This window comes from Cheilinus undulatus, linkage group 12, assembly GCF_018320785.1.
Source record: "Cheilinus undulatus linkage group 12, ASM1832078v1, whole genome shotgun sequence".
NCBI classification, from domain to species: domain Eukaryota; kingdom Metazoa; phylum Chordata; class Actinopteri; order Labriformes; family Labridae; genus Cheilinus; species Cheilinus undulatus.
In genome coordinates this window covers 44,563,672-44,575,943 of record NC_054876.1, presented here as the reverse complement: position 1 = coordinate 44,575,943, position 12,272 = coordinate 44,563,672, and positions in this window count along the sequence as shown.

Below are 12,272 nucleotides of genomic sequence, written 5' to 3'. Positions count from 1 at the left end.
TTTTTCAAAGGCTCTGCCCTTTCCCAAACACTGTTTATAAGAGGTTTTCCAGATGGATGTGTGAAACACATCCCCTTGGAGTGCCAGGTTACATGCATTGTACATTTAATTTGAACAAACCTGCTCCAACGTGTGCAGCATCGTCCAACTGGTCAAATCAACGAAAAATTTGCAGTAGAAAAAGAAATTCTGCTCCTTTAAATTTCAAGTAAGGGAAGTTGTCTTTGTTTGTCTGGTTTTGTTTTGTTCCTGTTCTGTCCGAAGGGCAGACATGCGCAGACAAAAATCACCACAAACAGGGAGAGACAATCAGATCGAGTGTTTTCATGGACGTTGATCCGAATGACCATCAGCATAAACCACATCTCTCGATCGGAATAAATCAGGCATTTATTCAAATTAAATGTGGTCCATGCTTCTGTGTATCTAAGCATATTCTGTGGTGTGAAGCAGAGGCTTACCTAAACCAATAAAAGTGGGTGATTTATTATTGATAATCACATGCAGCAGGTAATTATGGAATCTGTACTTGTTGTCACTCCTCCTTGTATTATGGTCACAGGTACACAGGCACAGCCAAAATTAAAAACAAAAATAAAAGTTTTGTAAGAGTTTCTTCTAAACTGGATTTCATGGTACTTTAAATTCTTCGGTACGCCTCCATATGATAATAAAAATAACGCATTAGTTCAAAAACGTGTTGAAAAGAACCTAACCTCATCTGTTCCAGTAAAAAGTCAGATAATTGGTAGAAAAATGTAGTGTCCTCCCAAATTAAGAGCAGACATTCACACAAACACACCTCAGTATCTGTTTAAAACGTGTAATTCATTGGTTTGGTTGAAACCACTTTAACTGGCTGAGTCATGAGCAAACAAACACAGGGAGATTGCCACAAGAGTTTACCCATTTAAACATGGTGGCTAACAGTAAATATGACTGAGATACTCTGGCCACACATGGAGCAGCACTGTGGCTGCAGCTACACTCACACAAAAAACACAACCACACAAAAACAATCACACACAGGGAGATCCTCCTCTTACACAATGCACAACAAACAAATCTGTTGTGTTTATAGATCTACAGTTGCTCTAAATAGTCTGCACACCAATGTTAAAATGGCACCTTTTCTTTTTTGTCCAACTTTCTACACATTTTAATGCGACCTTTAACAAACTAGAAAATCACTCAGAGAGCGCAGACCTCCGCCATTAGCCCTATCTCCCAATAGTACAGAATCCTTTGAAAAATTTCTGGATCCAGACCGGATCACTCCCAAAATCTAATCAGTTCTTCCTTATGCCATTTCTGGAATTTCCTGAAAATTTCACCAAAATCTGCATATAACTTTTTGAGTTATGTTGTTTACAAACAAGCTAACTAACTAACTAACAAACCCTCCTGATCACATAACCTCCTTGGCGGAGGTAATAAAATCACATAACATTTATGTAGGAATCAATGAATTCTGGATAGATTTGTGCCGTCTGATCTGGTTTGGGTGAAATGTAATCGCTCTTTTCTCCATACCTATGGTCTTCAGTGCCTGTATGGACTGGATAATGGGGTGGGTAACAGGGGCAGTGTCTTTGGCGACTCTGCTGATGATGCTGCCATCTTTGCAGGGGCTGTAGATGTTCTTGTGGCGGCTCTTAACTTGCTGAGTTAGGAGGCTGAAACATTGCATGCCTCCTGGGTCAAAACAAAGATCCAGCCACTCAGGGATGCCCTAACCTGGCACGCCAGATCTGGAAAACCACTCATAGACAGTGTTTGGGAAAGGGCAGAGCCTTTGAAAAAAAAAAGCTCGGAAAGTGACTGGATGAATGTTCTGTCTGTCACATCTTTACGGGCCAATCAGAGCAACAAAACGCGTGACGTAGCAGCTACCAAGGAGTAATCTCCATAGAGAACTTCATAACCCATGGCGACTGTAGACTTGTCAGTACATGATTTTTGTCGTTTTTGAAAACAACTCAATGCTGTTCTGATAAAACCGGCGCTTTAGCAGCATCCACGCTAATCTCTCCCGCCATAATTGCACCAGCCTCTTGTTGCTGCTTGCTTATGTCACGACTCTGCCGCACCCGAAAGTACTGCCCCTTGTCACTGATTGGTCCTGTCACTTTCTAACTGGGCCCAAATGGTTCAGATGGGAGCTTTGCAAAATGGTTTTGCCGGTGAGAAACATGGAAACGGGTGAATCTATCTTTTTTGCAAGGTTAGGGATGCCCAAGATGATGCTGCTAAATCTGTGTTTGTGATTGATGAGAGCATGGTAGCTGCTGAGCAGTTCATCTAAGTTGGCAGTGTAATCCATGGATCCACTGACCGCGAGGCTGAGATCAACCACAGACTTGGACTTGCACAGGGGGTGATGGGTTGGCTAGGCAAGGTGGTGTGGTGCTCACAGATTCTGAGTATGGGGACAAATGTCAGAGCCGTTTGGTCCTTGGCCCTCCCGGTCTTGTTCTACTCTTGTGAGGCCTGAACGTTGACTGATGGAGCACCGAAATTCTTTGTACCTCATTGGTTCTGACTGTATGATGTATAAGAATTCTTTATAATGGAAATCCTTGTCAACAGGCTTCAGAACTTCCCTTCTGAAACCAAATGGATGACATTGCTAAGACTCTGTCCATGTTTATATACAGACTATAATTAAAACACGAGTATTCAGTTGTTTAGAAATGTACGGAAATTTTATTTATTGCATTTTAGCAGAAGAGCGAATCAGGAAATGAAAGAAGCATCAAATCAGGCAAAGTTAATTCATAGACTTATCTCTCATGTTGATAAGATTCACTTCCTGTAATTAACATTACAAAACTGAAGATACTTTTGTCTCAGTGACTGTTTTTGGAGTGGTCGGGGCCCCTCCCAGCATGCACTGCAGCGAGGCCCCCGGCAGCAGCATGCATCCTATCAGTGAAAGAGCGTCCAGGTGGAGCGGCCCATTCACTGCAAACTGACCTTGACAGAGTTTGATTGAATCCCGCTTCCTCTCGTTGCTTCCCTCCCTGTCGCCCAGACGGCAGGACTCCCCCCTCCTCCCCCCACTCTCTCCCTCCATCTTTCTTTCACCTCCGCTGACTGACACATCCAATCAATGTGCTTTTTGTTCCCGGCTTGAGAAGTTTCTGTCTCTCCGTTTCACTCGCCCCTCTGTCCATCTTGTTTATCTCCTCTCTCAGCTTCTTCTCCCCCCGTCCCTCTCCCTTTTTTCACTACTTTCTCCCCCCACCCACCCAACAGGATGAAGATATTTGTCACGCTCCACCGATCCCTGTCTGCGTCTTTTTCCCCGCGTTTCCCTCCTTTTCCTGTCCGTCCGTCTTCCTCTCCCTCCTCTGAAGGATGAAGACGTCTTCTCCACACGACTGCTTCCTCTCTCAGTTTTTAGTTTTGAAATATAACTGTGATGTCAAATAAAAGAGAAAAATAAAAGAAATTAAGTGTTGATGATGAAAAAAGGAAGTCACTAATTTTTATCTCTAGGTTGAGGAATGTGTCAAGTTCTGAAGATATTTTCTGCAAATTTTTCCAATATTTTCACAGTTTTCCTAAAGAGATAAGTTTAAAAATAAATCCTCGATTTTATGTAAGAACTGTCAAAATGTACGTTTTAAATTCAGTCATTAACAAACAGAAGCCACACAGGGTAAGGTTGGATTTTAAGGTTGGAGTATGCTTGAAATTCAGCGCATCATCTGTATAAAATGTGTTTTTATCTGTTTAAATTGGCACCAACAGAAGGTTGAATGAAAACATTACCATGACCGAAATGAATTAAATGAGAAAGCCCACATCAAGGACATTAAAGGAATATTTCAGGGTTTTTGATGTTTGTTTTGTACAAGGTACTCGTTGGTAGTAGCAGCTTTAGCCTCCTGAGATTTCAGTGTGCGTTTACCCTCTAAATAGGACGTGTTTGGGGAAGTTAGACTAAACAGCAGTACAGGCGGTTATAGCTGCTCCAAATAATTTAGCAAGTTTGACCCTCTAAGGAACTTTTGACACATAAATTGTACCCACTTACTTGTGGTCTTCCTCTGAAAGCCCTCAGTTGTGCCGTTCTAATGGCGCTATCCACGTCTTCGTAGCTCCTACAGAACGTGTTTGAGCGAGACTGGAACTTGGCTGACTTTCCAGGGTCTCTGAAGATTAAATCCACACCAGTAACCCCGATACTGGACGCCTTTATATCCATTTAGAATCCATTTTTCATTCGTTCTTGCAGTTAGCTTGTCAACCTGCCACTATATTGTCTGTTTGTATCCCAGAATGCATTGCAACTGGGCTGTGACAAACACTGATAGGCTGTTCCATCGACATGTCATGCTTTGCTGAACAGCGCATGTGTACAGACTTTGAAACTGCAGTACAAGTGAAAGGCAAAAACAGCAGTCTTTAAAATGCCAAATGCCAGCAGGGCTATTTCACAAAGTCAACTCAGTCAAATTTTAAAATCAAGGAATGTAGCCAGAAAATTTTCTTTTTCTTATAGATAATCAACTTTAACATTGATTGCAAAAGACATCATTTTAGATGATGCATATTGTTCTTGTATTTATGTGTGTATGTAATATTATTTATATATTTTTCTATTTTTGTACTATATTTTTCATCTTTAATATATTTTATTATTTTTTACTATTAAAATGGTTTACTTTTCATAAGTGCACTTTTATAATTAGTTAATTGTCTACATTATTGTAACTTTAGTATTATTATTATTATTATTATTATTTTATGTATTGTCATAACTATGCATGGTGAATTTACTTTAGTTTATCTATTTATTTTTCTTTGTTATTCTTTTTTTAATTTAATTTAATTTAATTTTTTTATTTTTTTGTCATTTGATTTAATTTATTTAAGTCTAAAAATCATTATTATTTCCATTTCCTTTAACCTCTTTTATATTTACTTATCTTGTTTTTCTTTCTTTCTTTTTTTTTCTTTTTTTTGTTGGAAACATGCAAAAACTGTATATGCCATAAGTGGATAATATTTGTGTTTTTGCAATTGCTAATAAAACAATCTTTAAAAAAAAAAGAAAGAAAGAAAAAGAAAAGAAATGTAGCCGGGCCAGACATGTTTGGTGCCCAGTAAGCAGCTGGTGATGTCAAATTACGAACCAATACGGATCAATTTGATGAAAAATATGCAGTTTTTATTTGTAGTCCCCCTTTGAAATTTGGCAACATGACAAAAGCTACATCAAAAAGTGCATAAAAACACAACAGAGCTGTATTTGAACATAATCTGAGGTAGTAGAATTTTTTTTTTTCACTTGAATAAAAATAAAATAAATTTAATGAAAAATAAAATGAATTTCTGTGACAATAACCGTTTTTGTCACATCTTACCCAGACTTATCTTAAAGTGCATAAATAAATCAGCACAGTTGTAGCTACAGTTGAAATGTGTTTTGTATCTTGGGGGTACTTCTGTCAGCATCGTTAGCCATTGAGTGTTGCATTCATGGTCTGAAATACTGTGGGACTTTATGAAAACTTGTGAAACAGGTTGCCCCTCTGCATCTCTGGCATGACCACAGGCTGGGCCTCTTTGGGGTTGGTTCTGGGCCACATGTGGCCTGTGGACCACTAATTGAATAGGCCTGATCTATGGCTTGAACAGTCATGGAAATCCTTCAGATATAAGACTTAATTTAAAGCCATGACACTAAACCCCCAGTGTTCAACCAAAAAAAAAAAAACTGATTTATGAAACTTCTGAGATGTCTATTAAACATGAATTTCTATTTAATTTGATGACATTAACTGGCTACTAGACCAGAGTACTCCTCCAATCAACATTATGAATAAAAGTTAGAGACAAGAAGTTTACTAAAATGAAATGTTCTTTCAAGCCTCTGTGTTGTCCTTCATATTCTGTGGGTTTTGATGGGTCCGTTTTGTACCAGTCAAATGATGTAGATGAATAATATCCATGTTTGTGTTCTCAGGATTGAAGGAGGCCGTCTCACAACAACACGTAGCATTTCAGATGGAAACTTCTGGTTCCTAATGTCTCCCTGCAGGCTCTCAGCTGGCTCTCTGTTATCTTTTGAAGGAGCTTACATGTCTGACTTCTCTTACGTTTATCTGTTTCTCAGCTCTGCAGTCCAGAAATAGGACGATAAACAGCTGTGATAAAGTACTCTTTACCTCACAGGTGAGGTCATTCCTGAATCTCCCCGCCAAAATAAATCTGTTACACAATGACTGGACAGCAGTGATGAATGAACGGCCAGTTTAATAACAAACTTTATGTCTCTGAAGTTCTAAAAAAACACTGCTTATATAATTAATAGTATGCATCATTACTAGACATTATTCAGCCAGCCTTCTTTTGTTGTGTTTCAGCGGTCCAGTCTGGTTTAGTTTGATCTTGCTTGTTTCCACAGACTTAAAGCAATGGGAATTCAGGCTGGTGGTTTTGTGCTTATGCAGACGTTTCCTGAATCAATGTCCTTTATGGAAAACTTTTTCAAATAAAGATTTTTTTTTTTTTTTTTTGTCTCTGTGTGGACAAAGCCTTGTGAAAAGTTTAAGGGACACCAAATCCACGCTAACCTTGCAAAGTAGATCAAGTGGCCCGTTTCCGTGTTTCTCACTGGCAAATCCATCTTCCAAAGCTCCCATCTGAACAGTTTGGGGCTGGATAGAAAGTGACAGGACCAATCAGTGTCGAGGGGCAGTACGAGTCATGACGTAAGCAAGCAGCAACAAGAGACCGGTGCAATTATGGCGGAAGAGATTAGCGTGGATGCTGCTAAAGCGTAAGGTTTATCGGAACTTGACGACATTTCTTTGTTAAAAGAACAACAAAGTACAGAAATTAGTTTTTTTCTTTTCAAAAACGACAAAAGTCATGTACTGACATGTCTGTAGTCACCATGGTTATGCAGCTCTCTATAGAGTTTACTCTTCTGTAGCAGCTGTCATGCATTTTGTTGCTCTCATTGGCCCGTAAAGATGTGACAGTGTTCATCCAGTCACCCTCTAAATTTTTTTTCAAAGGCTCTGCCCTTTCCCAAATGTCATCAGGGGAAGGTTTACGAGATGGATGTGTGAAACTACACATAATACCGCTTTAAAATCTGTTACATTATTTTTGGTGGTCTTAATGTTGTAGTAATATCATATAGTTCACCCCTGATCTACTACTACTACTACTACTATGAAAACTTAGGCTTGGTATTGACGCCTCTGTACCTGGTACTGGTATCTGTGGTGCATCCCTGATAGGAACCAGTAGTACTCCAACAGAAAGGTGCCAGCTTCTGGCAGTGGAAACACGACTAACTGCAAACCATACCAACTGATCTGAAATTAACTAGACCACTGCTGGAAATTCAGCTTTAGAAATGAGAACGATACTTTTTAAGAGCAAGATCCACCTTCTGTCTTTTGACACCTGTGAGCAAAACTGACTCAGATTTATGCCAACCAAATATTCAAACTCTGACTTCCTCCCTGGACCTCCTCCCTCTCTCCCTCTCTCCCTCTTGACTTCATACACAGCTAACTGAGCGTGAAGCAGACACAGGTGAGCTCTCTCTCTAACAGCGTGGAACTGAACAAACATACTCAGCAAATCAGAGAGCTGCTCAGACAGATAAAGAGTCACAGACAAGGATTACTACTCAGACAGCCATATTAACTGTCCTAATAACTTTGTGTTGACTGTTTCCATGCTCTCATAGAGAACAACATCATAATATTTAACGCTCTGCTTCATCTATATGGTTTATTGACTCTGTGCTTCATTTCACAGGAGCTTTAAAAAGCTTAAGACAGAACATTCAGTGCTGTAAAAGGTCCTAGTTTTTCTGAACTTTTTTAGACGTGTTGAAAAGTGAAGCATGTCTCCTTCCTTTCTGATCTGACTAACTTCGTTGACATGCCTTTGTGTGTTTGTGTCTCTGATTTCTCCTGTGTTATTTTAAGAGTGTAGTTTGCTATCAGCTCAGCCTGTGGTCACTGACTGTCTGCAGCTGCTGGAACAGGATCGCTTATCAAACCGGCCATGTGTTCCTGTGATGTGGCCCTTCAGGATGCTATCAGGGGAGGAGGGCCGACCCCCGGTTACCAGCCGGGACGCCCTCTAGGAGGGCAGAATTATCAGGGTGGTGGGAGGACGGGAGAGGAGATGAAGGAGGGAATAAGATAGAGCTGCTGGAGTTTGTTTCCTCTTCCTCAAATGAAGAACTCTTTGAAATGTTTGAGATAATGCAGCCAGAGCTTCCACCCCACCTGGAAGAACAATCATGTGTTATTCCCGTAAACTGGCTTAAATGCTGGAAAGTTCTATCAGGTGTTTGCAGATGACTTCAGCTATGAACTCTAGATGGGGGTCAGGAAGTGAGGCCTGCAGAGAAAGCACTATCAAAATGCCAAGGTTTGTTCTGTCAATCATTCACATTGCAAAAAAAAAAATCAGCTGCTTCAGCGTCCCAAAAGTAGTGACACATTGAAGAACCCACTGGTGAGTAGAAAGCATGCAGCAGCTTCATCGTGCACAACAACTGCAGGGGTCGTTGCTCACCTCTCACATGACACCGATGTCATCGACCCTTCTTGCACACACACATCGGCTCGCCCTGACTTTAGTTCTGTTCCATAGTTTTTTCTTATTGATGAACCTCGGCCAGCAGTGTGAGAGATAGACCAGGAGGAGGTCTGCAGCTCCCCCAGATAAGCCGAGGTATGTCCAGCTCACAGAGAGCTCAGGGCGCTGATAACGCTCGTCCCTTTGATGTGGATCCTGGAGGGAAAAAGAGCGACTGAGAGGGAAAAGAGAAAAGAGTGATTGAGAGGGAGGGAAACCGAGAGAGATTACAAGAATAGCTGCAGGGACGTTGTTTTGTGTTGTGATACAGACCTCTCGGCCTCACTCAAGCAAAAACCTTATAATTTAATCCTTATCAGCCCACCTTCATCTTCATCTTCTTCACATTCAGGAAGAATCGGAGTCAGCACATGCAGCTGCCTGTGTCAGACAAACTTTAATACACATGATGTTTTGGTGCCAAAAACTTTCAATCAGGCCAGAGAGTCATGCATTTAAAAAGAACTTAATCATGTTTAACTATTCTGTATTAAAAACCAGATTTGTTCAGTTGACTACAGCACAAAGATCTTTAATGTTTTAACTGATGTATTCTGGTTGGGGGGGCGGCAAATATTCTTAATTTGATGCCTGCAACATGTTCCAAAAAAGCTGGGACAGGAGCAAAAAGGGGCATAGAGCACTCCTGAAAGGCTAAGTCAAACCAATCCTCTTTATTTACATTTAAAAACATCAAAAACAACATAAAAAACATGTCAGTTTACAAAAGAAAAATAAAAGCCAAGAAGGACACTATAAAAATATAGCAAAAGCACTCAAAATGCATCATAAAACAAAAAATATTTTTAAATCGACCTCACCTGTGTCAGTGTTTTGTCCACACCCTGATGAAGACCCTGTGAGGTCGAAACCGGTCAGCTTTCCATGTGATTTTAATTTTTATTAGATATGCCCTGAAATAATAAAGGCTTTTTACTTAAATCCTTGACTCGAGCGAGTGTGCCTGAAGATTGCCCTGGTGGCTTCTCCATTTCTCGACTATACGCGTCAATCTTCAAGAGCACCTAGCTTCAATCTGGAGTTTACCACACAACGAGAACACATGGCACATCTCTCCTTTTTTGCATCATAAAACACGCTAAAGGTTCATGAACAGCATTCCTCAGATGTATTGGTAAGTAATTTATAGATTACTCCATCAACTGTTGGAGAAATCTCAGCATAGAAGGAGCAACGCTGAAACCAACGTTGAATGCTCATGTCCTTCAATCCCTCAGGAAGCACTGCATTAAAACCAGCATCATTCTCACCAGCATCATTCCATCATTCGGTGCTCAAATTTGAGTTGGTTAGCAAGACAACGGCGTTAGCACACGTTTGGAGCTACTGACAGTTTAGGCTTTAGCTAGCTAGCCGTATTATTAGCATGACAGTGGTTGTATATTCAGACTGCACACTTACCGAGGATGGTAACGCTGGAGAGTTTGCTGGATGACCGAAATCCGGACTCATACTCCGTATAGTTCACATAGCACCCACGTTCAGAGGCCGTCCCGCAAACTGCAGCCACTGACCAGCCAGATAAGGGTCCGCAGGGAATGAATGAAGTCTGGTAGTGCTTCTACAACCGGTAAAAGAACACATCTGGACCATTGTGTGATTCAGAAAAAACAAGTCGACAGCAACAAAAATTTGAAGTTTAAAAAGCTTCAGTGTTAGTAAATAGCAAATAGCAAACAGCGGAGTGATTCCAGAGACGCACATTCAAAGGCGGAGTTAGTCACATAGGCCACGCCTTCTTCAAAAAAGATTTTTCAAAGCAGTTGTCCACTGGAGCTATATACAAACCATAGAGTGCCTATTTTTATCAGTTTGGTGCAAATGTCAGAAATAACACCAGCATTGATGTGTTTTATAAAAGTACGGTCCAAGTGTTTGATTCTTCTTTAAGTTCAATCTGAAGGAGAACAGGTCCAAGTTGTCCTCCTCATAGTACATCAATAACTGTTATCCTTAATCAAATCCATTAGTCTTTTTTTTTTCCAACTCTTTTTATTCAATTTGTAGGACGTTACAGAGTAATCAGTCAAGTACTAAGTGTGTCAATATGTCCATATGAATCCCCTTAACATCTTCCAACCCTCCCAACACCAAAAAGCTGGCCTTTAGTCTGCAGATGCTCACAGAGTGTTGTGAGGAAAAGGGGATGTAATACAGGGATAAACATCCTCCTGTCCCAAGTTTTTTGGAACACTTTGCACACCCTTCAGATTATGTGTATATTCTAAATGAACAATGCAGTTTATCAGGTTGAACATTAAATATTTTGTGTTTTGCTGTAATCAGTAATATATGGGTTAAAAGGACTGTCAAATCACTATATTCCATTTTATTCACATTTTACACCACAACCCAACTTTTTTGGAGCTGACTTTGTAGGCACAATGGTTTTCCTTAGTTTTATGTCTCTCAAGCTCTGTTAAAGTGTTTGCATGTTTTTGGTCATTATTATCTATTTGACATTGTATTTTCTCCTCAGTCGTTTCCAAAGCTAACCAGCAGACAGCATTATTATAGAGTACACCACAGCAGAAGCAAGTGAGCAAACATGACTTTGACATGAGTTTGAACATCTCTGTGAGTTCCTCTGACCTCTTTGCCCTCTCAAATATGCCCTCATTTTTAACATTTTTCTGAGTTTCATGTTTTGGTGTCACCTCATCTCCATAGGAACACTTTAAATAAAGTTATTGGTAAAAGGATGTGAAAGTTCAGGGTTAGTGGGGCACACACAAAGCAGCTTCAGGCAGAGTAAAAAGGTTTTAGTTTAAAGATTGTCAAATATCGGCATTTGCATCTTTAATCTGTACGGAGCCCCAGACATGACATAGTCAAAGAAAATTAAATTGTGGCCATAATATAGCTGTAACATGTACACGAAATACTTATTCATGGCCACAGAATACCAATTTGTGGCTACAAAGTAGGTGTAATGTGCAAACGAAATACTAATTAATAATATTAACATCATTCCTGGGCAGCTAGGTAAGCAAATCGAGCGCACCTTCTCTAAGGTCAAAGGCAGTAGAGGGGCTAAAGCTACACGATGGACAGGGATAGCATGATTGGATTTTTATTCTAGGCTGGGAATGACGAAGACAAAGACATTCTGAAGAAGCTGGCATTGCAAGGAACCATTACTACTGAGAGGCGTTTAAAAAGAATATTGAGAGCCAGGTTGTTTTACCGGTGGAGGTACGACTTGGACGCCAGGATAGGAAGGTGCACTTGATTTGCTTACCCAGCTGTCCAGGAATGATACTAATATTATTAATTAGTATTCTGTGCACATATTCTACCTACTTCATGGCCATGAATTAGTATTTTGTGGCCACAATTTAGTATTTCGTGGCCACAAATTAATATTTTGTGGCCGTGAATTAGTATTACGTGCGCATGTTATAGCTATATTGTGGCCACAGTTTAAATTTTTATGAACATGTCATGTCTGGGGCTCTGTAAATCTCATTCCACTGATGATACTCATCCCTAACTCTTAGATGGTGCACAGACACAGGTCAAAATAAAAAGTTAAACTTACATTTAATCTAGATTTATCTCACACAAAGTGAAATGTTTCAAGACATTTTTTCTTATTTTGATGATTAAGGCCTACAGCTCACAAA